Here is a 23,612-nt window from a genome sequence, read left to right as displayed (position 1 = left end):
ACCCAGCATGAGAACCAAACCAGACACCACTACAGTATCCACCACCCAGCATGAGAACCAATCCAGACACCACTACAGTAGACACCACCCAGCATGAGAACCAAACCAGACACCATTACAGTATCCACCACCCAGCATGAGAACCAATCCAGACACCACTACAGTAGACACCACCCAGCATGAGAACCAAACCAGACACCAATACAGTATCCACCACCCAGCATGAGAACCAATCCAGACATATTCTTCATCCCTTACTGTCTCCTCTCTGCTCTAGAGAACAATGGATGGTTCTGGGTTCTAACTGGTTCTAACTGGTTCCAGATCAGTGGTAGTGGATAATGTTCTCTGTTCTCCTCTCTCTCTCCCAGGGTCCAGGATTCCACTGTGTGTGTGTGTGTGTGTGTGTGTGTGTGTGTGTGTGTGTGTGTGTGTGTGTGTGTGTGTGTGTGTGTGTGTGTGTGTGTGTTTAACTATACTTGTAGTGACCAGAAGTCCCCACAAGAATAGTAAACAAACATACATTTGACCAACTGGGGACATTTTGTTGGTCCCCACAAGGTCAAATGCTATTTCTAGGGGGTTTAGGGTTAAGATTAGAATTAGTGTTAGGGTTAGAATTAGGTTTATTGTTAGGGTTAGGAGTTAGGGTTAGTTTTAGGGTCAGGGTTAGGAGCTAGTGTTAGGTTTAGGGGTAAGGTTAGGTTTTCAGGTTAAAATTAGGGTTTGGTTTAGGTTTAGGGTTAGGTTTAGGGAAAATAGGATTTTGAATGGGACTGAATTGTGTGTCCCCACAAGGTTAGATGTACAATACTGTGTGTGTGTGTACCTGTGTGTGTGTTCGTGTGTGACTGCATACATCTTTGCCAGTGTGTGTGTGTGTGTGTTTAGTGTTCTCTCCCCAGGGTTCTACTAGGCTCCGGTGGAACATCTGTCAGTGCTGGGGTCTCCACAACAATAATACACTGCTCTCATCCTGGCAGGATGGTGTGTGTGCTGCCAACACTTTTAGGCCCCAAGATGACGTGTGTGTGTGGATTCCTACATCTGTGCCACTGCCAGTGTGTGTGTGTGTGTGTGTGTGTGTGTGTGTGTGTGTGTGTGTGTGTGTGTGTGTGTGTGTGTGTGTGTGTGTGTGTGTGTGTGTGTGTGTGTGTGTGTGTGTGTGAGAGGGAACACATAATGAAATACATGATTTCCCCCTCTGTACAGTCTGAGGGGTCTGTCCCATTGGAACTGATATCATAACAACAGCTTTGGTTCACTGATGTTTAGTAGGACAACGTGACACACAGTGCATCCCCAGGGTCAGCTAAGGAGATGTGTGTGTGTGTGTGTTTTGTGTTTCTGGGTGTGTATCGGTTTGTGTGTGTGTGTGTTAGGGCTGTGTCATTGAGGGTTTTTATAGGGCTGAGTTGGACAGTTAGGGCGGAGTACCATGTCAATGATGTCATCAATGGCTGTAGTGTTATACACGTACTGTCAGTGACAGGAGAGTGAAGGAGAGAGAAGTGGAAAGGAGAGGTGGAGAGAGTGAAGGAGAGACAAGTGGAAAGGAGAGGTGGAGAGAGTGAAGGAGAGAGCGCACACAAGAAACTATACAGACCTCGGCCTAAACATCAGCGCCACAGGTAACTTCCAAAAAGCTGTGAACGATCTGAGAGACAAGGCAAGAAGGGCCTTCTATGCCATCAAAAGGAACATAAAATTCAAAATACCAATTAGGATCTGGCTAAAAATACTTCAATCAGTTGTAGAACCCATGACCCTTTATGGTTGTGAGGTCTTGGGTCCACTCACCAACCAAGAATTCACAAAATGGGACAAACACCAAATTGAGACTCTGCATACAGAATTCCGCAAAAACATCCTCCATGTACAACGTAAAACACCAAATAATGCATGCAGAGCAGAATTTGGCCGATACCCGCTAATTATCAAAATCCAGAAAAGAGCCATTAAATTCTATAACCACCTAAAAGGAAGTGAATCCCAAACCTTCCATTAAAAAGCCATCACCTACAGAGAGATGAACTTGGAGAAGAGTCCCCTAAGCAAGCTGGTCCTGGGGCTCTGTTCACAAACACAAACAGACCCCACAGAGCCCCAGGACAGCAACACAATTAGACCCAACCAAATCACGAGAAAACAAAAAGATAATTACTTGACACATTGGAAAGAATTAACAAAAAAACAGTGCAATCTAGAATGCTATTTGGTCCTAAACAGAGAGTACACAGTGGCAGAATACCTGACCACTGTGACTGACCCAAAATTAAGGAAATCTTTGACTATGTACAGACTCAGTGAGCATAGCCTTGCTATTGAGAAAGGCCGCCGAAGGCAGACGTGGCTCTCAAGAGAAGACAGGCTATGTGCACACTGCCCACAAAATGAGGTGGAAACTGAGCTGCACTTCCTAACCTCCTGCCAAATGTATGTGTCACACCCTGATCTGTTTCACCTGTCTTGTGATTGTATCCAACACCCACCAGGTGTCTCCCATTACCTCCTGTATTTATACCTGCGTTTTCTGTTTGTCTGTTGTCAGTTCGTCTTGTCCCGTCAAGTCCTACCAGCGTGTTCCCATGTTTCCTGTGCTCTAGTTTTGGCTTTTTCTAGTCTTCCCAGTTCTGACCTTTCTGCCTGTCCTGACCCTGCCTGCCGTCCTGTACCTGCCTGACTCTGATTTGGATTACGACTATTTGCCTGCCTTGACCTACCGATTGCCTGCCCCTTGTACTGTAATAAACACTGAGACTCGTACTATCCACCTCCTGTGTCTGCATCTGGGTCTTAGCCTGAGCTGTGATAGTACGACCATATCAGAGACACACATTTCCCTCAGATTACACAGACCCACAAAGAATTAGAAAATAAATCCAATTTTGATAAACTCCCATATCTATTGGGTGAAATACTACAGTATGCAATCACAGCAGCAAGATTTGTGACCTGTTGCCACAAGAAAAGGGCAACCAGTGAAGAACAAACACCATTGTAAATACAACCTATATTTATGTTTATTTATTTCCCCATTTGTACTTTTAACTATTTGCACATTGTTACAACACTGTATATAGACATAATATGACATTTGAAATGTCTTTATTCTTTTGGAACTTTTCTGAGTGTAATGTTTACTGTTAATGTTTATTGTTTATTTCACTTTTGTTTATTATCTATTCCACTTGCTTTGGCAATGTTAACATACGTTTCCCATGCCAATAAAGCCCTTAAATTGAAATTGAAATTGAATTGAATTGAAAAGGAGAGGTGGAGAGAGTGAAGGAGATAGAAAGAGAGGTAGAGAGAGTGAAGGAGTGAAAAGGAGAGGTGGAGAGAGTGAAGGAGTGAAAAGGAGAGGTGGAGAGAGTGAAGGAGTGAAAAGGAGAGGTGGAGAGAGTGAAGGAGTGAAAAGGAGAGGTGGAGAGAGTGAAGGAGAGAGAAAGAGAGGTAGAGAGAGTGAAGGAGTGAAAAGGAGAGGTGGAGAGAGAAGGAGAGGTGGAGAAAGTGAAGGAGAGAGAAAGAAGTGGAGAGAGGGAAGGAGAGAGAAGGAGAGGTGGAGAGAGTGAAGGAGAGAGAAAGAGAGGTAGAGAGAGTGAAGGAGTGAAAAGGAGAGGTGGAGAGAGTGAAGGAGTGAAAAGGAGAGGTGGAGAGAGTGAAGGAGAGAGAAAGAGAGGTAGAGAGAGTGAAGGAGTGAAAAGGAGAGGTGGAGAGAGAAGGAGAGGTGGAGAAAGTGAAGGAGAGAGAAAGAGAGGTGGAGAGAGTGAAGGAGAGAGGAGAGATGGAGAGAGTGTAGAAGAGAGTTGGAGAGGTGGAGAGAGTGAAGGAGAGAGGTGGAGAGTGAAGGAGAGAGAAGGACAAAATGAAGTAAATGGCTGTGTTAACACTTCAGACAGAGAGAACACTAACAGCCACTAACCTACTGCAAGCAATTAACGCACACACACACACACACATGCACACTCACACACACACATACACACTCACACTACTGCGAGAAATCAACGCAGTAAAACGTTGTTGACATGAATGTGGGTTTTCTTTCTTATAAGAGAGAAATCAACATCTTCGTGTTAGACTGATCATAACAAGTATTTTATTAAGTAGTTAACAGTTATTGGATATTAACATGCTATCATAAAAACCTGTCATCAGAAATGGGCATCAGTAACTTTATTGATCCCTTTCTTTTTGTCCATGTTCTTCTTTATCTTGTTGTGTATCAACCATATAAATCAGGGGTTGAGACGTTACCATGTGATAAGTTATTATTGATAACCTTATTATTGTCCTTTATTATTGATACATTTATAATTGATAACCTTATTATTGTCCTTTATTATTGATACATTTATAATTGATAACCTTATTATTGTCCTTTATTATTGATTCATTTATAATTGATAACCTTATTATTGTCCTTTATTATTGATTCATTTATAATTGATAACCTTATTATTGTCCTTTATTATTGATTCATTTATAATTGATAACCTTATTATTGTCCTTTATTATTGATACATTTATTATTGATAACCTTATTATTGCCCCATGCACCTCTCTGATTCAGAGGGTTTGGGTTAAATGTGGAAGACATATTTGGGTTGAATTAATTCAGTTGTCCAGGTATCCCCTTCCTCTTTACATGGAAATCAATTAAGTTGATGCTTGACTACATCCCTGGACTCACACACACAGAGACACACACACACACACACACGGCTGGACTCGCCGAGTCGCCCTTGTTGACTGCTCCTGGTTGGGTCACACTAGAGTCGCATAAATTATTTAATATGGGCACATAATACTCCCACACACTGAGCACACACACACATGCTCACATCTACACACTCTGAACAGAAATGGTTCAGAGAAAGTTCCTGATAATAATCCTAACTACCAGTCTGTAAAGTCCTTTTCCAGTCAAAATACAAATATAAAATAAAGTGCATACTTGATTGTAAAGTGTGGGGGTGAGAGCGAGCCTTGGCAAATGTCATCTGAATGATTTATCAGAATTCAGTGCTACTGTAGGTAACCAACCAACCGCCAAACCGCCCCAGCATACTTGTTTATGAGACGTTTATCACTTAAATCATGAACGAATTGAACGATAAAAGTATGACGTGTTTTATTATGTCTAGTCTAGTTAGGGATTGATTGTCAGTTCAGTGATTGGATAAAAACTAGTGAGTCAGTGTCCGCGTCCCAAACGGCACCTTATACCTCCTACACCTTCCCTATGGGCTCTGGTCAAAAGTAGTGCACTATGTAGGGAATAGGGTGCTAATTTAAGACACAGGTGCAAAGCAGGGAAACATGGTTGAAGAGGAACAACAACTGAAGGCGTGCGTGTGCGTGTGCGTGTGCGTGTGTGTGTGTGTGAGAGAGTGAGCGAGCGAGAGAAGGAAGGGAGGGATGGAGGGATAGAGAGAGAGAAGGAAGGGAGAGATGGAGGGATAGAGAGAGAGAAGGAAGGGAGAGATGGAGGGATAGAGAGAAGGAGGGATCGAGGGACAGTGAAGGATTGAGGGAGAGATGAGAGAGAAGGGGTATAGAGGGAGAGAGAGAGTGAGGAATGGAGGGAGGAATGAAGGGGAGGGTAGACTATGTATCATCCTACGTATTAGGAGTACAGTTGAAGTCGGAAGTTTACATACACCTTAGCCAAATACATTTAAACTCAGTTTTTCACAATTCCTGACATTTAATTGTTTAACTTGGGTCAAACGTTTCGGGTAGCCTTCCACAAGCTTCCCACAATAAGTTGGGTGAATTTTGGCCCATTCCTCCTGACAGAGCTGGTGTAACTGAGTCAGGTTTGTAGGCCTCCTTGCTCGCACACGCTTTTTCAGTTCTTCCCACATACTTTCTATAGGATTGAGGTCAGGGCTTTGTGATGGCCACTCCAATACCTTGACTTTGTTGTCCTTAAACCATTTTCCCACAACTTTGGAAGTATGCTTGGGGTCATTGTCCATTTGGAAGACCCATTTGCGACCAAGCTTCAACTTCCTGACTGATGTCTTGAGATGTTGCTTCAATATATCCACATAATTGTCCTTCTTCATGATGCCATCTATTTTGTGAAGTGCACCAGTCCCTCCTGCAGGAAAGCACCCCCACAGCATGATGCTGCCACCCCGTGCTTCACGGTTGGGATGGTGTTCTTTGGCTTGCAAGCACCCCCCTTTTCCCTCCAAACTTAACGATGGTCTTTATGGCCAAACAGTTCTATTTTTTGTTTCATCAAACCAGAGGACATTTCTCCAAAAAGTATGATCTTTGTCCCCATGTGCAGTTGCAAACCGTAGTCTGGCTTTTTTATGGCGATTTTGGAGCAGTGACTTCTTCCTTGCTGAGCGGCCTTTCAGGTTATGTCGATATAGGACTTGTTTTACTGTGGATATAGATACTTTTGTACCTGTTTCCTCCAGCATCTTCACAAGGTCCTTTGCTGTTGTTCTGGGATTGATTTGCAGTTTTCGCACCAAAGTACGTTCATCTCTAGGAGACAGAACGCGTCTCCTTCCTGAGCGGTATGACGGCTGCGTGGTCCCATGATGTTTATACTTGCATACTATTGTTTGTACAGATGAACGTGGTACCTTCAGGCGTTTGGAAATTGCTCCCAAGGATGAACCAGACTTGTGTAGGTCTACACATTTTTTTCTGAGGTCTTGGCTGATTTCTTTTGATTTTCCCATGATGTCAAGCAAAAAGGCACGGAGTTTGAAGGTAGGCCTTGAAATACATCCACAGGTACACCTCCAATTGACTCAAATGATGTCAATTAGCCTATCAGAAGCTTCTAAAGCCATGACATCATTTTCTGGAATTTTCCAAGCTGTTTAAAGGCACAGTCAACTTAGTGTATGTAAACTTCTGACCCACTGGAATTGTGATACAGTGAATTATAAGTTAAATAATTGTCACGCTCTGGCTCTGGGGACTCTTAAATGTTGAGCCAGGGTGTGTAGTTTCTATGTTGCATTTTCTATGTTCAGTTCTAGTATGTCTATTTCTATGTTGGCCGGGGTGGTTCCCAATCAGAGGCAGCTGTCGCTCGTTGTCTCTGATTGGGGACCATACTTAGGTAGCCTATTGGCACTAGTGGGTTGTGGGATCTTGTTCCGTGTAAGGTATGTTGTTTGTGTGCTACCTTGGACTTCACGTATAGTTTGTTTATTGTTTTGTCGTTGAGTGTTTATTCGTTAATAAACATGTTCGCACATAATGCTGCGCCTTGGTCCGTCTCATCCGTAAACGATCGTGACAATAATCTGTCTGTAAACAATTGTTGGAAAAATGACTTGTGTCATGCTCAAAGTAGATGTCCTAACCAACTTGCCAAAACTATAGTTTGTTAACAAGAAATGTGTGGAGTGGTTGAAAAAGTTAGTTTTAATGACTCCAACCTAAATGTATGTAAACTTCCGACTTCAACTGTATGCCACATGTTATCAGATCAACAGAGCTTAGGCTCTTTATTTGGGAAAAATAATATTTTATTTTGGAAAAAGACGAGCTCCTTTTCTTGTCTTTCCAGTTAGTGGTTGAGTTGTTTGTTATTTGTGTTCTTGGTGTTCTGCCTCTCAGCACAGAGAGACTCCCAGTAGGAGTCAAACCAGGTTAACTATAGAAAAGACAGGCCACGTTGGTCTTCCTTCTCTCTCCATATCCCCTCTCTCGCCCTTCTCTCTCCTCCTCTATCTCCCTCTACCTCTCTACCTCCCTCGATCTCTCGCTCCATCCCTCTATCATACACACACAGGGAGATAACTTGGAGAGTTCCAGGGTGTAGGCTTTTGTCCTATAGCCGGTACTAACACGACTGATACAACTGATCAACCAAGACCTGGATTAGTTGAATGAGTGTGTTAGTGCTGGGCTGGAACAAAAACCTGCCCTGCACATCCTGTAGCTCTCCAGGACCTGTAGCAGGCTGACCCCTGGTCTAAACTAGACATTTAAACAGGAGGTAATGTGTGGACAACACCACAAGAGTGCGCAGTGTCCTCTCTCTCTCAGTCTCCTCTCTCTCTCTCCTCATCTCAAACCTTAGCCAATTCACCCCCCTTTTCCTCCCTCCCTCACGTCTTCTCGCTCTCTCTCTCGCGCGCGCTCTAGTCCCTGCCAGTAGCTCCACTCCATAGACGCAGGCGGTGCTGAAACCCTCCCAGCCACCCCTGCTGTCAGCGCTTAGCCGACCGCGGCAGCCCGCAGCTTGAGCGGAGAGAGAGAGAGCGAGAGAGAGAGGGAGACGGAGAGCGAGAAAGATGGTTGGCAATCTGTGCGGTCGCAAACTGGCTCGCCGCTCCAAATCAGCGCTGATAGTAGCGCTGACAGTTCTCCTGGTTCAGACGCTGATCGTGTGGAACTTTAGTACCCTGGATACCCGGGAAGAAGGGGCCAATAGTAGCCGGGAGAAGAGGGACCAAGTCGGGGGCATCAACAAAGCCTACAGCCAGTACCCCCGGAGCGGGCTGCCAAAGAGGCATCACCAACCTCCGCTTGGGAAAGCGGCTGTTCGACACAAGCAACAACCCGTAAGAGTAGGGAGCGAATTTAAGTCTACCTATTATTTAGCAATAATAACGACGATTTTTTAAATCGATAACGACTAGCGTCATTATCATTCATTGTATATGCTACCATTCCTGATTCATTTTATAGGCTATCATCCCCCACTACGCGTGGTTTATTGTATTGTAATGTTTTGTATTGTATTGTATTGTAGGCTAAATTGTATTGTAGGGTGGGAAGGTTGTTAAGCATGGAATTGTTGTCATCAGACGAAGCAAGAAGCCAGCGTGTATTTGGATGACAAAGATGTTGCTTAGCTGTTGTTACCCATAGATGTTGATTAGCGGGTGTAAACTAACCAGTCTTTAGGAATGAGCGTGGTATAGTAGTCTAGTGTGATAATGAACCATGGGAGAAGGTTAGAGGGCGACACGGTTTAATCGGATAGGTCTACTTTGATGTAGAGTTTGGTAAGGCGCTCTTACGCTGCTATAACGCCTGGCCTGTGGCTGTTTTCTAGTGACCAGCCTGGTTATTACTGTAGCTACTGTCGGGCGCAATCAGTGTGTGTGTGTGTGTGTGTGTGTGTGTGTGTTGGGCAGTCTCTGGTCCAGTGGTAGACTCGTGGACGGGATAATATAGACAGACAGGTTTAGTTCATTTAGAGAGAAAGAGAGAGAGAGAGAGAGAGAGAGAGAGAGAAGGCGGAATAGAGGTCTGTCTGAAAGACGGACAGACGGTATGTGCGTACGTGCGTGCCTGCGAGTGTGTGTGTTTAACAGCGCACGTGAACACTTCCTCTCTATCGTTCTCCCAGGATACTAAAGTTGTCCCAAACTACAGAGAACTGACTGTGATTTTGAGGACCATTTTTCCCCCTCCTTGTCTTCCTTCATATTTGATGACAGAGTGCATGGTTGTTAAGTGGTGTTTTATGTCCCTGTGCAGATCTAGGCTACTGTTGGAGGAGTGCGTGTGTCTGTGTGTGTGTGTGTGTGTGCATGTGTGTGTGTGTGTGTGTGTGTGTGTGTGTGCGCGTGTCTGTGTGTCTGTGCCTGTGTGTTTGTGTGTGTGTGCCTGTGTGTGTGTGTGTGTTTTGAGAGAATGATGATGCTAGAGGATTGTAGCAGTCTCCTCATCTCCTCTACCTGTCCACATGCCATTATTACATGCTGGTCCATATCTATTAGATGATGTGTTATACTGTATGGTTACTAGTCCATATGCTATGGTAGCCTATATACTGCAAGGTCATGTGCATGTGTGTGTGGAGGTTTCTGTCTGTGTGTGTGTGTGTGTGTGTGAAGTGGGGGGGCGTGTGTTTGTGTGTGTGTGTGTGTGTTAAAGTGTGGTGCCTCTTGTATCCTTGATCTGTTTTTACATCCCATCATTACTCTGAACTAGATGTAACATGTCTTGTAATCTACAGAGAGAGAGAGAGAGAGAGAGAGAGAGAGAGAGAGAGAGAGAGAGAGAGAGAGAGAGAGAGAGAGAGAGAGAGAGAGAGAGAGAGAGAGAGAGAAGAGAGAGAGAGAGAGGGGGGGGGGGTAGAGGGAGAGAGATTACTGTTGGTCCCAGCATTTATTTTATATGTATACTTTTTATTTTTTTATTTTTTTTATTTCACCTTTATTTAACCAGGTAAACCAGTTGAGAACAAGTTCTCATTTACAACTGCGACCTGGCCAAGATAAAGCAAAGCAGTGCGATAAAAACAACAACACAGAGTTACATATGGGGTAAAACAAAACAAAGTCAAAAATACAACAGAAATACATATAATATACAGTGTGTGCAAATTTAGCAAGTTATGGAGGTAAGGCAATAAAATAGGCTATAGTGCAAAATAATTACAATTAGTATTAACACTGGAATGATAGATGTGCAAGAGATGATGTGCAAATAGAGATACTGGGGTACAAATGAGCAAAATAAATAACAATATAGGGATGAGATAGTTGGGCGGGCTAATTTCAGATGGGCTGTGTACAGGTGCAGTGATCGGTAAGGTGCTCTGACAACTGATGCTTAAAGTTAGTGAGGGAGATAAGTGTCTCCAGCTTCAGAGATGTTTGCAATTTGTTCCAGTCATTGGCAGCAGAGAACTGGAAGGAATTGCGGCCAAAGGAGGTGTTGGCTTTGGGGATGACCAGTGAGATATACCCGCTGGAGCGCAGACTACGGGTGGGTGTTGCTATGGTGACCAATGAGCTAAGATAAGGCGGGGATTTGTAATTTAACTTGCCATTTTGACTATTTTCTACATTGTAGAATAATAGTGAAGACATCAAAACTATGAAATAACACATATGGAATCATGTAGTAACCAAAAAAGTGTTAAACAATTTTTATATTTTATATTTGAGATTCTTCAAAGTTGCCACCCTTTGCCTTGATGACAGCTTTGTACAGAATAGTAGTGATCCTCTATATGAATAGATACTAGCTGGATTAGTAGTGTAGTGATCCTCTATATGAATAGATACTAGCTGGATTAGTAGTGTAGTGATCCTCTATATGAATAGATACTAGCTGGATTAGTAGTGTAGTGATCTATATGAATAGATACTAGCTGGATTAGTAGTATAGTGATCCTCTATATAAAACTAGCTGGATTAGTAGTGTAGTGATCCTCTATATGAATAGATACTAGCTGGATTAGTAGTGTAGTGAACCTCTATATGAATAGATACTAGCTGGATTAGTAGTGTAGTGATCTCTATATGAATAGATACTAGCTGGATTAGTAGTGTAGTGATCCTCTATATGAATAGATACTAGCTGGATTAGTAGTGTAGTGAACCTCTATATGAATAGATACTAGCTGGATTAGTAGTGTAGTGATCCTCTATATGAATAGATACTAGCTGGATTAGTAGTATAGTGATCCTCTATATGAATAGATACTAGCTGGATTAGTAGTATAGTGATCCTCTATATGAATAGATACTAGCTGGATTAGTAGTATAGTGATCCTCTATATGAATAGATACTAGCTGGATTAGTAGTATAGTGATCCTCTATATGAATAGATACTAGCTGGATTAGTAGTATAGTGATCCTCTATATGAATAGATACTAGCTGGATTAGTAGTATAGTGATCCTCTATATGAATAGATACTAGCTGGATTAGTAGTATAGTGATCCTCTATATGAATAGATACTAGCTGGATTAGTAGTGTAGTGATCCTCTATATGAATAGATACTAGCTGGATTAGTAGTGTAGTGAACCTCTATATGAATAGATACTAGCTGGATTAGTAGTGTAGTGATCTATATGAATAGATACTAGCTGGATTAGTAGTATAGTGATCCTCTATATAAATAGATACTAGCTGGATTAGTAGTGTAGTGATCCTCTATATGAATAGATACTAGCTGGATTAGTAGTGTAGTGAACCTCTATATGAATAGATACTAGCTGGATTAGTAGTGTAGTGATCTATATGAATAGATACTAGCTGGATTAGTAGTATAGTGATCCTCTATATGAATAGATACTAGCTGGATTAGTAGTATAGTGACCCTCTATATGAATAGATACTAGCTGGATTAGTAGTATAGTGATCCTCTATATGAATAGATACTAGCTGGATTAGTAGTATAGTGATCCTCTATATGAATAGATACTAGCTGGATTAGTAGTATAGTGACCCTCTATATGAATAGATACTAGCTGGATTAGTAGTATAGTGATCCTCTATATGAATAGATACTAGCTGGATTAGTAGTATAGTGACCCTCTATATGAATAGATACTAGCTGGATTAGTAGTATAGTGATCCTCTATATGAATAGATACTAGCTGGATTAGTAGTATAGTGATCCTCTATATGAATAGATACTAGCTGGATTAGTAGTATAGTGACCCTCTATATGAATAGATACTAGCTGGATTAGTAGTGTAGTGACCCTCTATATGAATAGATACTAGCTGGATTAGTAGTATAGTGATCCTCTATATGAATAGATACTAGCTGGATTAGTAGTGTAGTGAACCTCTATATGAATAGATACTAGCTGGATTAGTAGTGTAGTGATCTATATGAATAGATACTAGCTGGATTAGTAGTATAGTGATCCTCTATATGAATAGATACTAGCTGGATTAGTAGTATAGTGACCCTCTATATGAATAGATACTAGCTGGATTAGTAGTATAGTGATCCTCTATATGAATAGATACTAGCTGGATTAGTAGTATAGTGATCCTCTATATGAATAGATACTAGCTGGATTAGTAGTGGAGTGATCCTCTATATGAATAGATACTAGCTGGATTAGTAGTATAGTGACCCTCTATATGAATAGATACTAGCTGGATTAGTAGTATAGTGATCCTCTATATGAATAGATACTAGCTGGATTAGTAGTGTAGTGATCCTCTATATGAATAGATACTAGCTGCATTAGTAGTGTAGTGATCCTCTATATGAATAGATACTAGCTGGATTAGTAGTATAGTGATCCTCTATATGAATAGATACTAGCTGGATTAGTAGTATAGTGACCCTCTATATGAATAGATACTAGCTGGATTAGTAGTGTAGTGATCCTCTATATGAATAGATACTAGCTGGATTAGTAGTGTAGTGATCCTCTATATGAATAGATACTAGCTGCATTAGTAGTGTAGTGATCCTCTATATGAATAGATACTAGCTGGATTAGTAGTGTAGTGATCCTCTATATGAATAGATACTAGCTGGATTAGTAGTGTAGTGATCCTCTATATGAATAGATACTAGCTGGATTAGTAGTGTACTGATCCTCTATATGAATAGATACTAGCTGGATTAGTAGTGTAGTGATCCTCTATATGAATAGATACTAGCTGGATTAGTAGTATAGTGATCCTCTATATGAATAGATACTAGCTGGATTAGTAGTGTAGTGATCCTCTATATGAATAGATACTAGCTGGATTAGTAGTGTAGTGATCCTCTATATGAATAGATACTAGCTGGATTAGTAGTATAGTGATCCTCTATATGAATATATACTAGCTGGATTAGTAGTGTAGTGATCCTCTATATGAATAGATACTAGCTGGATTAGTAGTGTAGTGATCCTCTATATGAATAGATACTAGCTGGATTAGTAGTATAGTGATCCTCTATATGAATAGATACTAGCTGGATTAGTAGTGTAGTGATCCTCTATATGAATAGATACTAGCTGGATTAGTAGTGTAGTGATCCTCTATATGAATAGATACTAGCTGGATTAGTAGTATAGTGATCCTCTATATGAATAGATACTAGCTGGATTAGTAGTGTAGTGATCCTCTATATGAATAGATACTAGCTGGATTAGTAGTGTAGTGATCCTCTATATGAATAGATACTAGCTGGATTAGTAGTGTAGTGATCCTCTATATGAATAGATACTAGCTGGATTAGTAGTGTAGTGAACCTCTATATGAATAGATACTAGCTGGATTAGTAGTGTAGTGATCCTCTATATGAATAGATACTAGCTGGATTAGTAGTGTAGTGATCCTCTATATGAATAGATACTAGCTGGATTAGTAGTGTAGTGATCCTCTATATGAATAGATACTAGCTGGATTAGTAGTGTAGTGATCCTCTATATGAATAGATACTAGCTGGATTAGTAGTGTAGTGATCCTCTATATGAATAGATACTAGCTGCATTAGTAGTGTAGTGACCCTCTATATGAATATATACTAGCTGGATTAGTAGTATAGTGATCCTCTATATGAGCCATGATACAATTCCAACCAAGTTGGTTAACCCTATTGGTGCAGCCTTTCAAGCCGGAGGCCCGGGTTTGCTTCCTGCTCCCTCTGTTCACTACCAGTATCCAAATAACCAGCACCCCTCTGTTCACTACCATTATCTAAATAACCAGCACCCCTCTGTTCACTACCAGTATCTAAATAACCAGCACCCCTCTGTTCACTACCAGTATCCAAATAACCAGCACCCCTCTGTTCACTACCAGTATCCAAATAACCAGCACCCCTCTGTTCACTACCAGTATCCAAATAACCAGCACCCCTCTGTTCACTACCAGTATCCAAATAACCAGCACCCCTCTGTTCACTACCATTATCTAAATAACCAGCACCCCTCTGTTCACTACCAGTATCTAAATAACCAGCACCCCTCTGTTCACTACCAGTATCCAAATAACCAGCACCCCTCTGTTCACTACCATTATCTAAATAACCAGCACCCCTCTGTTCACTACCATTATCTAAATAACCAGCACCCCTCTGTTCACTACCATTATCTAAATAACCAGCACCCCTCTGTTCACTACCATTATCTAAATAACCAGCACCCCTCTGTTCACTACCAGTATCTAAATAACCAGCACCCACTCACCCATTATCAATGATTTTCTTCTATTTGTGTTCTCGTATTGAGGTTCAAATCATGTAGATAGCCTGCGTTGCTGAGTGGTGGGGGTGTTACCCAGCAGAGCAGTGTGTGTGTGTCTCATTACCTGGTTCCGTCAACGCTGCCACTGTAACACAGGGAAAATAAATACCTCGACCACAGTTTACCTACATACCTGGCTACAATGTCTCTCCAGTTTACCTACATACCTGGCTACAATGTCTCCACAGTTTACCTACATACCTGGCTATAATGTCTCCACAGTTTACCTACATACCTGGCTACAATGTCTCCACAGTTTACCTACATACCTGGCTATAATGTCTCCACAGTTTACCTACATACCTGGCTACAATGTCTCTCCAGTTTACCGACATACCTGGCTATAATGTCTCCACAGTTTACCTACATACCTGGCTATAATGTCTCCACAGTTTACCTACATACCTGGCTATAATGTCTCCACAGTAGCTACTACATGCCAGGAATACAGTGGGCACATACACAGTCACACACACACACAGTCACACACACACACACACAGTCACACACACACACACAGTCACACACACACACACACAGTCACACACACAATGCCACCTCTGTTTGTGTGTGTGTATGTGTGTATGTGTTCCCTCCCAGCATAGGAAGGTATGGTGACCGCGAGGCAGAGCATTTGTTTACGTTAGTCCAAGCTGATGGGGCCTTAACACAACTCTGGCATTCATTCACTGCTGCCTCTGACAAACACACAGTCACACATGGGATTATCACATGATCAACGCTGGATTAGATTACAAATCATATTACACATCAGTTCCAATCGCATAGTCTGATATCACTAACCTGTGTGTGTCTTAGTGTGTGTGTGTGTGTGTGTGTGTGTGTGTGTGTGTGTGTGTGTGCTATGAATGCATATATGTGTGTGGGTGTTTGTGTGTGTGTGTGTGTGTGTGTGTGTGTGTGTGTGTGTGTGTGCTATGAATGCATATCTGTGTGTGGGTGTTTGTGTGTGTGTGTGTGTGTGTGTGTGTGTGTGTGTGTGTGTGTGTGTGCTATGAATGCATATCTGTGTGTGGGTGTTTGTGTGTGTGTGTGTGTGTGTGTGTGTGTTTGTGTGTGTGTGTGTGTGTGTGTGTGCTATGAATGCATATCTGTGTGTGGGTGTTTGTGTGTGTGTGTGTGTGTGTGTGTGTGTGTGTGTGTGTGTGTGTGTGTGTGTGTGTGTGTGTGTTATTTGTCCCATACTATCAAGCTATTTCCTGTAGTGTCTAGTTTTTGGCGCCCACAGCTGCTTATTCCAACCCTTATTCCAACACACACACACACACACACACACACACACACACACACACACACACAGACAAATTTGAAAAAAATCTATTTTGGTTATTGAACTACAGTAAGTGAAGTGGATTTACACCCGGTAACAGACTTGCGGTAACAGAATTTCATCATGGGTCCCTGATCTGTACTACTCAGAAATGCATAATTATGGATATAAATGTAATTCTCTTCATGGTGATGCGTCCTAAATAGAGATATATATATATAATATAAATGGGTACACAAAGGTAGAAATATGCAAAATCCTGATTTGCATATTTGGGTATTATTCTTCACACTGGCTATTATTTTAATGAGCTCCGCCCCCAAACAAGAACACATTTGGTTGGTCTGGCCCGGACCAAATCTGAACCAATCAGAGACGTCTGTAGAGTACGGTAGAGTATAGTTCAGTACATTATAGTTTACTCAACTCTAGTGTGCTCTACTGTATACTGTACTATACTCTATTCTACTGTACTATACTCTATTCTACTGTACTATACTCTATTCTACTGTACTGAACTATACTCTACTGTACTGAACTATGCCCTACTTTTACTGTACAAATGGGCGACAAGTAGCCTAGCGTTTAGAGCGTTGGGCCAGTAACCCAAAGGTCGCTGGTTCGAATACCTGAGCCGACAAGGTGAAAAATCTGTCGATGTGCCCTTGAGCAAGGCACTTAACCCTAATTTGATCCAGAGGCGCCGTACTACTATGGCTGACCCTGTAAAACAACACATTACACTGCACCTATCATACTACTATGGCTGACCCTGTAGAACAACACATTACACTGCACCTATCATACTACTATGGCTGACCCTGTAAAACAACACATTACACTGGACCTATCATACAACTATGGCTGACCCTGTAAAACAACACATTACACTGCACCTATCATACTACTATGGCTGACCCTGTAGAACAACACATTACACTGGACCTATCATACTACTATGGCTGACCCTGTAAAACAACACATTACACTGCACCTATCATACTACTATGGCTGACCCTGTAGAACAACACATTACACTGCACCTATCATACTACTATGGCTGACCCTGTAAAACAACACATTACACTGCACCTATCATACTACTATGACTGACCCTGTAAAACAACACATTACACTGCACCTATCATACTACTATGGCTGACCCTGTAAAACAACACATTACACTGCACCTATCATACTACTATGGCTGACCCTGTAAAACAACACATTACACTGCAACTATCCAGTGGATGTGACAAGAAAACATCTTATTTTGTTATTTTTTTACTCTGTGATGTCCAAACTTGTGAAACAGACGTCTGAACCGGACCAAATCTGAACTAATCATCATGGACATCTATGTTTGGGCCAAATGAAGGCCGGTCCAGACGTCTGTGGACGTTGAAATCAAGGCCAGGGCGGACTTTTCAACGTCCATGGACGTGCTCAGTGGGTGAGGATGCTGGTTACAGTAAATGGAAATAGAGTGGGCTCATGGGTAGGTGTCAGTAAGAGGGATTGGAGAGAAATTACTTGGAGAGAGAGAGAGAGAGAGAGAGAGAGAGAGAGAGAGAGAGAGAGAGAGAGAGAGAGAGAGACAGAGAGAGAGAGAGAGAGAGAAGGCCTGTGGTGTTGATGGTATCCTCAATGAAATGATAAAATATACAGACCACAAATTCCAATTGGCTATACTTAAACTCTTTAACATCATCCTTAGCTCTGGCATCTTCCCCAATATTTGGAACCAAGGACTGATCACCCCAATCCACAAAAGTGGAGACGAATTTGACCCCAATAACTACCGTGGGATATGCATCAACAGCAGCCTTGGGAAAATCCACTGCATTATCATTAACAGCAGACTAGTTCATTTCCTTAGTGAAAACAATGTACTGAGCAAATGTCAAATTGGCTTTTTACCAAATTACCGTATGACAGACCACGTATTCACCCTGCACACCCTAATTGACAAACAAACAAACCAAAACAAAAATTTATTTGTATTTTGTCATTTAGCAGACGCTCTTATCTAGAGCGATTTACAGTTAGTGAGTGCATACATTTTTCATGCTGGCCTCCCGTGGGAAACGAACCCACAACCCTGGCGTTGCAAGCGCCATGCTCTACCAACTGAGCTACAGGGGACCCCTGTATATGCACAGAAACACTTCCCCATAGGTTGATGTAGAAGTCAAACACAAAGCTCATGGAACGTACACAGATTACAGAAAGCTCACACACAAATAACACTACATACAGTTCTCAGTATTGTGCACTGAAGTAGCATACGGTATTGAAACACACATACTTTGTTGATTTAAAAAAACGTTTGACTCAATTTGGCATGAAGGGTCTGCTATACAAATTGATGGAAAGTGGTGTTGGGGGAAAAACATACAACATTATAAAATCCATATACACAAACAACAAGTGTGCGGTTAAAATTGGCAAAAAAACACACACATTTCTTTCCACAGGCCCGTGGGGTGAGACAGGGATGCAGTTTAAGCCCCACCCTCTTCAACATATTTATCAATGAATTGGCGAGGGCACTAGAACAGTCTGCAGCACCCGGCCTCACCCTACTAGAATCTGAAGTCAAATGTCTACTGTTTGCTGATGATCTGGTGCTTCTGTCCCCAACCAAGGAGGGCCTACAGCAGCACCTAGATCTTCTGCACAGATTCTGTCAGACCTGGGCCCTGACAGTAAATCTCAGTAAGACAAATATAATGGTGTTCCAAAAAAGGTCCAGTTGCCAGGACCACAAATACAAATTCCATCTAGACACCGTTGTCCTAGAGCACACAATTGCCGTTTTTTCTGAAATTCTGCTACCGATTCGAGTTTTAATCACTTAATAATTCATAAACAAAATTGATATCAGTAAAAACACTAATTGATAGGTCGACCTTTACTGGTTACTTCTGTGAACTTTCATTATCTTCCCTCCTCATGAGGGAGAGAAATTAGAAAATATCTTAAAGATATGTGGGTTTTTGGTAACGGAATGTCAAGGCACAAAGCAATGTTTCTTAAAAGGCACAAGGCAAGGTTTATTAAAAGGCACAAGGCAATGTTTCTTAAACTTACAGTAGGCAGAAACAATTACCCCAAACGAAATATGTGTTGATATTAGTTGGCAGGGGTCTTCAACATTATTGTGTTTCTAATACCTTTTAAGACTTTTTCTGGTAGATGTTGTCTAAGACCTTTTTTCCATCTGTTTGACAAGAAATCAAAGCCTTTGCTTATTCAACAAATATTTGGATGGAAAATGGTTGAAAAATGTATATATGCCTTAATTTCCCCGAAATATAGACTCTTAGCTTTTATTTGACACCCAATTTGTAGTGTTGAGTGATTAACCGAAATGTTGGTTATTTTTTGGTTTTTAAACAACTAATTGAGCTACGACAGTTCAATTATTTGAATTCCATTTCATTCTTTTTTTTTTCTTCTGTGAGCTCAATGACACATCGTTGCACTAGAGATAAATCAGATCCAGCCTGAACTGTGCGATATAGTAGGGAGTTGTAGTTTCTCTAGAGATAAATCAGATCCAGCCTGAACTGTGCGATATAGTAGGGAGTTGTAGTTTCTCTAGAGATAAATCAGATCCAGCCTGAACTGTGCGATATAGTAGGGAGTTGTAGTTTCTCTAGAGATAAATCAGATCCAGCCTGAACTGTGCGATATAGTAGGGAGTTGTAGTTTCTCTAGAGATAAATCAGATCCAGCCTGAACTGTGTGATGTAGTAGGGAGTTGTAGTTTCTCTAGAGATAAATCAGATCCAGCCTGAACTGTGTGATGTAGTAGGGAGTTGTAGTTTCTCTAGAGATAAATCAGATCCAGCCTGAACTGTGTGATGTAGTAGGGAGTTGTAGTTTCTCTAGAGATAAATCAGATCCAGCCTGAACTGTGTGATGTAGTAGGGAGTTGTAGTTTCTCTAGAGATAAATCAGATCCAGCCTGAACTGTGTGATGTAGTAGGGAGTTGTAGTTTCTCTAGAGATAAATCAGATCCAGCCTGAACTGTGCGATGTAGTAGGGAGTTGTAGTTTCTCTAGAGATAAATCAGATCCAGCCTGAACTGTGTGATATAGTAGGGAGTTGTAGTTTCTCTAGAGATAAATCAGATCCAGCCTGAACTGTGTGATGTAGTAGGGAGTTGTAGTTTCTCTAGAGATAAATCAGATCCAGCCTGAACTGTGTGATGTAGTAGGGAGTTGTAGTTTCTCTAGAGATAAATCAGATCCAGCCTGAACTGTGCAATATAGTAGGGAGTTGTAGTTTCTCTAGAGATAAATCAGATCCAGCCTGAACTGTGCAATATAGTAGGGAGTTGTAGTTTCTCTAGAGATAAATCAGATCCAGCCTGAACTGAATTGAGGTAATATATACATGTGGGTAGAGTTAAAGTGACTATGCATAAATAATAAACAGAGTAGCAGCAGCGTAAAAGAGGAGGGGTGGGTGTGGGGGGGCAGTGCATATAGTCCGGGTAGCCATGATTAGCTGTTCAGGAGCCTTATGGCTTGGGGGTAGAAGCTGTTGAGAAGCCTTTTGGACCTAGACTTGGCGCTCCGGCACCGCTTGCCGTGCGGTAGCAGAAAGAACAGTCTAGGGTGGCTGGAGTCTTTGACAATTTTGAGGGCCTTCCTCTGACATCGCCTGGTATAGAGGTCCTGGATGGCAGGAAGCTTGGCCCCAGTGATGTACTGGGCCGTACGCACTACCCTCTGTAGTGCCTTGCGGTCGGAGGCCGAGCAGTTGCCATACCAGGCGGTGATGCAACCAGTCAGGATGCTCTCGATGGTGCAGCTGTATAACTTTTTGAGGATCTGAGGACCATGCCAAATCTTTTCAGTCTCCTGAGGGGGATTAGGCTTTGTCGTGCCCTCTTCACGACTGTCTTGGTGTGTTTGGACCATGATAGTTAGTTGGTGATGTGCACACCAAGGAATTTGAAGCTCTCAACCTGAACCGTCAATGAGAATGGGGGCGTGCTCAGTCCTCTTTTTTTTCCTGTAGTCCACAATCATCTCCTTTGTCTTGATCACGTTGAGGAAGAGGTTGTTATCCTGGCATCACACTGCCAGGTCTCGGACCTCCTCCCTATAGGCTGTCTCATCGTTGTCGGTGATCAGGCCTACCACTGTTGTGTTGTCAGCAAACGTAATGATGGTGTTGGAGTCGTGCCTGGCCATGCAGTCATGGGTGAACAGGGAGTACAGGAGGGGACTGAGCACGCACCCCTGAGGGGCCCCCGTGTTGAGGATCAGCGTGGCAGATGTGTTGTTACCTACCCTTACCACCTGGGGGCGGCCCGTCAGGAAGTCCAGGATCCAGTTGCAGAGGGAAGTGTTTAGTCCCAGGATCCTTAGCTTAGTGATGAGCTTTGAAGGCACTATGGTGTTGAACGCTGAGCTGTAGTCAATGAACAGCATTCTCACGTAGGTGTTCCTCTTGTCCAGGTGGGAAAGGGCAGTGTGGAGTGCAATAGAGATTGCATCATCTGTGGATCTGTTGGGGCGGTATGCAAATTGAGTGGGTCTAGGGTTTCTGGGATAATGGTGTTGATGTGAGCCACGACCAACCTTTCAAAGCACTTCATGGCTACAGACGTGAGTGCTACGGGTCGGTAGTCATTTAGGCAGGTTATCTTAGTGTCCTTGGGCACAGGGACTATGGTGGTCTGCTTGAAACATGTTGGTATTACAGACTCAGTCAGGGACATGTTGAAAATGTCAGTGAAGACACTTGCCAGTTGGTCAGCACATGCTCGGAGTACACGTCCTGGTAATCCGTCTGGGCCTGCGGCCCACCAGGTTTTCATAATGCCCCGTGGCTGTCTTCCATTTGTCCCCTTCCTTGACGTGCACCAGGTTGTATGCACTCCTGAGATCTAATTTCGTGAAGAAGCGCACCCCATGCATTGATTCGATCACAGAGGAAATGAGGGGTAGAGGATAACTATAACGAATTGTAATTGTATTAAGTGCACGGTAATCAATGCAAGGGTGCAGACCCCCTGTCTGTCACGCCCTGGCTCTGGGGACTCTTAAATGTTGAGCCAGGGTGTGGATTTTCTATGTTTAGTTTTCTATGTTTTTTTGTTCTAGATTGTTTAGTTCTATGTTGGCCAGGGTGGTTCCCAATCAGAGGCAGCTGTAGCTCGTTGTCTCTGAATGGGGACCATACATAGGCAGCCTGTTGGCACCAGTTAGTTTGTGGGATCTTGTTCCGTTAAGGTTTGTTTTGTTAACCTAGGACTTCACGTTATCGTTTGTTTGTTGTTTTGTGTCGTGAGTTTAGTACGTAATAAAATATACGCTTATCACGCTGCGCCTTGGTTCCACGAGTCATCAGTCAACGTTCGTGACACTGTCTTTCTTCTTCACGAAAAATAAACTTGAGGAGGCGGGTGAAGTGGAGGGACGTATGAACCCCTGACTTAGGGACTCGGAGACGTATGATTCCATAGCCTCCGTTTCAGCCTGCGACAGGGGATATACATGACTCCTGGGCGGCACAGCGTCTAACCGGAGGTTTATGGCACAATCCCCCCAGCGATGGGGTGGTAATTTGGTCGCCTGCGTTTTGGAAAAGGCATGCGCCAAATCGAGGTATTCGGGGGGAATGCGCATTGTCTGGACTTTCCACCGTGGTCGCACCAACGGAAACAGCTAGACACCTACCCTGACACTCTCGCGACCACCCCGTGAGAGCCCTCTGCGGCCATGAAAAGGTGGGGTCGTGTAGTGCTAGCCAGGGAAGGCCCAACACAACAGGGAAATCAAGGGACTCAATAATATGAAACGTGATTTGCTCGTTATGGGTCTCCTGCGTAATCATAGTGACTGGTGCGGTAACCTCCCTAACAAAACCTGACCCTAATGGTTGATTGTCAAGTGCTTTGATGGGCAATGGAATAGACAGGGGAACCAATGTAATACGTAGACTAGAGCTAAAGACCTGTCCATAAAGTTCCCAGCTGCGCCTGAATCTACCAGCGCCTTACATTGGGGAACTACCGTGTAATCAGGGAAGTTGACGTGGATGGTTAAATGCGCAGCACAGGGCTCTGAACGAGTGTGGGTTTGTGCTACCTGGGGTGACGCGAGAGTGCCCTGCCTGCCGCCTCCAGAACCAGAAGAACTCTGACGACATCATGCAGCAGAATGTCCTCTTCTGCCACAAGAGTGACACTGGATCTGTCGTCCTCCATTCTCCCGGAACGCTGCACCACCCAGCTCCATTGGAACGTGAGCCGGGGTGAGGGGCGGTGAAACGGGAAGGCCCCATCCAGGATGTCCTCTCGAAGCCAGCAGGTTGTCCAACCGGATGGCCATGTCCACCAGTTGGTCGAAGG

At 42.8% G+C, this 23,612-nt stretch overlaps 1 pseudogene across 1 annotated transcript in view; it reads left to right on the top strand.

The window, feature by feature from the left end:
• Positions 1–8,285: 8,285 nt before the first annotated feature.
• The window catches only part of LOC311125040 (xylosyltransferase 1-like), a 60,913-nt pseudogene continuing 45,586 nt past the window's right edge, over positions 8,286–23,612 (top strand). Inside the window, exon 1 of the transcript in view lies at positions 8,286–8,555. The product of the transcript in view is annotated as a xylosyltransferase 1-like (transcript). The remainder of the gene's footprint in view (positions 8,556–23,612) is intronic.

The sequence above is a fragment of the Coregonus lavaretus genome, assembly GCF_964263955.1.
Source record: "Coregonus lavaretus genome assembly, contig: HAP1_SCAFFOLD_343, whole genome shotgun sequence".
NCBI lineage: Eukaryota > Metazoa > Chordata > Actinopteri > Salmoniformes > Salmonidae > Coregonus > Coregonus lavaretus.
Note: the sequence above shows the minus strand (reverse complement) of the source record. Positions and strands in the feature narration are given on the sequence as shown.